At 59.5% G+C, this 5,000-nt stretch overlaps 1 protein-coding gene across 2 annotated transcripts in view; it reads right to left on the minus strand.

Moving 5' to 3' along the window:
- The window catches only part of LOC139245655 (neural cell adhesion molecule 1-like), an 83,589-nt gene that overhangs the window by 78,162 nt on the left and 427 nt on the right, over positions 1-5,000 (minus strand). The gene's annotated exons all lie outside the window — the stretch shown is intronic.

Here is a 5,000-nt window from a genome sequence, read left to right on the forward strand (position 1 = left end):
TGTACTGAGCACTTTGCCCGGTCAGCTGCGGAAGAAGTGACACACACCGAGCCTCAGCTGACACGGTTCACCACTCTGTCCTTCTCCATCGCCTCTGTGCCAGCGTCCAGCAGGGCAGAACTACACTCGCCTGGTCCCAGTCTTATCCATCGCATCGCAGCCGGAAAATTACCTGCAACAGCTTCTCGATCGGTGCCCACATCGTCACCCCTGGTATCCCCCGAGGACCTACCTTCGCCCCTCCTATTTCCCATCAACGTTGCCCGACATTATGCGAAAACACGCTGTACACTGACGCACCCAGATCTACCTCAGCCCCACTCCTCCCGACCCCTCCACAGTCTCGATATTGTCATACGGCCTGTCCTCCAGCCCCGACACCCCTCCCTATCTCTGTAACCTCCTCCAGCCCCTACACCCCTCCCTATCTCTGTAACCCCCTCCAGCCCCTACACCCCTCCCTATCTCTGTAACCTCCTCCAGTCCCTACACCCCTCCCTATCTCTGTAACCCCCCTCCAGCATCGACACGCCTCGCTATCTCTGTAACCACCTCCAGCCCCTACACCCCTCCCTATCTCTGTAACCTCCTCCAGCCCTACACCCCTCCCTATCTCTGTAACCTCCTCCAGCCCCTACACCCCTCCCTATCTCTGTAACCCCCTCCAGCCCCTACACCCCTCCCTATCTCTGTAACCTCCTCCAGCCCCTACACCCCTCCCGATCTCTGTAACCTCCTCCAGCCCCTACACCCCTCCCTATCTCTGTAACCCCCTCCAGCCCCTACACCCCTCCCTATCTCTGTAATCCCCTCCAGAACCTACACCCCTCCCAATCTCTGTAACCTCCTCCAACCCCTACACTCCTCCCGATCTCTGTAACCTCCTCCAGCCCCTATAACCCCTCGCTATCTCTGTACCCTCCTCCAGCCCCTACACCCCTCCCTATCTCTGTAACCTCCTCCAGCCCCTACACCCTTCCTATCTCTGTACCCTCCTCCAGCCCCTACACCCATCCCTATCTCTGGAACCTCCTCAAGCCCCTACACCCCTCCCTATCTCGGTAACCCCCTCCAGCCCCTACACCCGGCCCTATCTCTGTAACCTCCTCCAGCCCCTACACCCCTCCCTATCTCTGTAACCCCCTCCAGCCCCTACACCACTCCCTATCTCTGTAACCTCCTCCAGCCCGTATAACCCCTCGCTATCTCTGTAACCTCCTCCAGCCCCTACACCCTCCCTATCTCTGTACCCTCCTCCAGTCCCTACACCCCTCCCTATCTCTGTAACCCCCTCCAGCCCCTACACCACTCCCTATCTCTGTAACCTCCTCCAACCCCTACACTCCTCCCTATCTCTGTAACCTCCTCCAGCCCCTGCACCCCTCCAGATCACTGTAACCCCCTCCAGCCCCTACACACCTCCCTATCTCTGTAACCTCCTCCAGCCACTACACCCCTCCCTATCTTTGTAACCTCCTCCAGCCCCGACACCCCTCCCAATCTCTGTAACCTCCTCCAGCCACTACACCCCTCCCTATCTTTGTAACCTCCTCCAGCCCCACAACCCTCCCTATCTCTGTTACCTCCTCCAACCCCTACATCCCTCCCTATCTCTGTAACCCCCTCCAGCCCGTACACCCCTCCCAATCTCTGTAATCTCCTCCAGCCGCTACACCCTTCCTTATTTCTGTAACCCCCTCCTGCTCCTACACCCCTCCCTATCTCTGTAATCTCCTCCAGCCCCGACATCCCTCCAAATCTCTCTAACCCCCTCCAGCCCCTACACACCTCCCTATCTCTGTAACCTCCTCCAGCCACTACACCCCTCCCTATCTCTGTAACCTCCTCCAGCCCGTATAACACCTCACTATCTCTGTAACCTCCTCCAGCCCCTACACCCCTTCCTATCTCTGTACCCTCCTCTAGCCCCTACACCCCTCCCTATCTCTGTAACCTCCTCCAGCCCCTACACCCTCCCTATGTCTGTAACCCCCTCCAGTCCCTACACCCCTCACTATCTCTGTAACCTCCTCCAGTCCCTACACCCCTCCCTATCTCTGTAACCGCCTCCAGCCACTACACCCCTCGCTATCTCTGTAACCTCCAGCCCCTACACCCCTCGCGATCTCTGTAACCCCCTGCAGCCCCAACACTCCTCCCTACCTCTCCAACCCCCTCCAGACCCTACACCCATCCCTATCTCTGTAACCTCCTCCTGCCCCTACACCCCTCCCTATCTCTGTAACCTCCTCCTGCCCCTACACCCCTCCCTATCTCTGGCACCTCCTCAAGCCCCTACACCCCTCCCTATCTCTGTAACCTCCTCCTGCCCCTACACCCCTCCCTATCTCTGGAACCTCCCCAAGCCCCTACACCACTCCCTATCTCGGTAACCCCCTCCAGCCCCTACACCCCTCCCTATCTCTGGCACCTCCTCAAGCCCCTACACCCCTCCCTATCTCTGTAACCTCCTCCTGCCCCTACACCCCTCCCTATCTCTGGAACCTCCCCAAGCCCCTACACCACTCCCTATCTCGGTAACCCCCTTCAGCCCCTACACCCCTCCATATCTCTGTAAACTCCTCCAGCCCCACAACTCTCCCTATCTCTGTAACCTCCTCCAACCCCTACACCCCTCCCAATCTCTGTAATCTCCTCCAGCCCCTACACCTCTCCCTATCTCTGTAACCTCCTCCAACCCCTACACCCCTCCCAATCTCTGTAATCTCCTCCAGCCCCTACACCCCTCCCTATCTCTGTAACCCCCTCCAGCCCGTACACCCCTCCCAATCTCTGTAATCTCCTCCAGCCCCTACACCTCTCCCTATCTCTGTAACCTCTTCCAGCCCCTACACCCCTCCCTATATCTGTAACCCCCTCCAGCCCCTACACCCCTCCCTATCTCTGTAACCCCCTCCAGCCCCTACACCCCTCCCTATCTCTGTAAACTCCTCCAGCACCTACACCCCTTCTTAACTCTGTAACCTCCTCCAGCCCCAACACTGCTCCCTGTCTCTGTAATCTACTCCAGCCCCTACACCGCTCCCTATCTCTGTAATCTCCTCCAGCCCCTACATGCCTCCCGATCTCTGTAACCCCCTCCAGCCCCTACACCCCTCCCTATCTCTGTAATCTCCTCCAGCCCCTACACCCCTCCCTATCTCTGTAACCTCCTCCAGCCCCTACACCCCTCCCTATCTCTGTAACTCCCTCCAGCCCCTACACCCCTCCCTATCTTTCCAACCCCCTCCAGTCCCTACACCCCTCCCTATCTCTGTAATCTCCTCCAGCCCCTACATGCCTCCCGATCTCTGTAACCTCCTCCAGCCCCTACACCCCTCCCTATCTTTCCAACCCCCTCCAGTCCCTACACCCCTCCCTATCTCTGTAATCTCCTCCAGCCCCTACATGCCTCCCGATCTCTGTAACCTCCTCCAGCCCCTACACCCCTCCCTATCTCTGTAATCTCCTCCAGCCCCTACACCCCTCCAGATCACTGTAACTCCCTCCAGCCCCTACACACCTCCCTATCTCTGTAAGCTCCTCCAGAACCTACACCCCTCCCTATCTCTGTAACCTCCTCCAGCCCCTACACCCCTCCCTATCTCTGTAACCCTCTCCAGCCCCTACACCCCTCCCTATCTCTGTAACCTCCTCCAGCCTCTACACCCCTCCCTATCTCTGTAACCTCCTCCAGTCCCTAAACCCCTCCCTATCTCTGTAACCTCCTCCAGCCCCTACACCCCCCCCATGAGATCTCTGCGCTCCTCTAATTCTGCCCCCCTGACCATCCCTGATTATAATCGCTCCACCATCGGTGGCCGTGCCTTCTTTTGCCTGGGCCCCAAGCTCTGGAACTCCCTCCCTAAACCTCTCCGCCTCTCTCTCCTCCTTCAAGACGCTCCTTAAAACCCACCTCTGTGACCCAGCTGTTGAACACCATCCCTAATTTCTGCTCATGCGGTTTGTATAATTTTTCGCGTATAACAACTCCGGTGAAGGAGCGACATGAACAACACTTAGTTTTTTTCTGCTCTTCACGAAATAGAGGCCACAGCATCTTTTACATCCTCCTGAGAGAGCAGACGGGGCCTCGGTTAAATGTCTCATCGAAACACGACACCTCCGACAGTGCGGCACTCCCTCAGTACTGCCCCTCCGACAATGCCGCACTGTCGGAGGGGCAGTACTGAGGGAGAGCCGCACTGTCGGAGGGGCAGTACTGAGGGAGCGCCGCACTGTCGGAGGGGCAGTACTGAGGGAGTGCCGCACTGTCGGAGGGGCAGTACTGAGGGAGCGCCGCACTGTCGGAGGGGCAGTACTGAGGGAGTGCTGCACTGTCGGAGAGGCAGTACTGAGGGAGCGCCGCACTGTCGGAGGGGCAGTACTGAGGGAGCGCCGCACTGTCGGAGGGGCAGTACTGAGGGAGCGCCGCACTGTCGGAGGGGCAGTACTGAGGGAGTGCTGCACTGTCGGAGAGGCAGTACTGAGGGAGCGCCGCACTGTCGGAGGGGCAGTACTGAGGGAGCGCCGCACTGTCGGAGGGGCGGTACTGAGGGAGCGCCGTACTGTCGGAGGGGCAGTACTGAGGGAGCGCCGCACTGTCGGAGGGGCAGTACTGAGGGAGCGCCGCACTGTCGGAGGGGCAGTACTGAGGGAGCCCCGCACTGTCGGAGGGGCAGTACTGAGGGAGTGCCGCACTGTCGGAGGGGCAGTACTGAGGGAGTGCCGCACTGTCGGAGGGGCAGTACTGAGGGAGTGCAGCACTGTCGGAGGGGCAGTACTGAGGGAGCGCCGCACTATCGGAGGGGCAGTACTGAGGGAGCGCCGCACTGTCGGAGGGGCAGTACTGAGGGAGCGCCGCACTGTCGGAGGGGCAGTACTGAGGGAGCGCCGCACTGTCGGAGGGGCAGTACTGAGGGAGCGCCGCACTGTCGGAGGGGCAGTACTGAGGGAGCGCCGCACTGTCGGAGGGGCGGTACTGAGGGAGTGCCGCACTG

Source organism: Pristiophorus japonicus, unplaced genomic scaffold (genome assembly GCF_044704955.1).
Source record: "Pristiophorus japonicus isolate sPriJap1 unplaced genomic scaffold, sPriJap1.hap1 HAP1_SCAFFOLD_228, whole genome shotgun sequence".
NCBI lineage: Eukaryota > Metazoa > Chordata > Chondrichthyes > Pristiophoridae > Pristiophorus > Pristiophorus japonicus.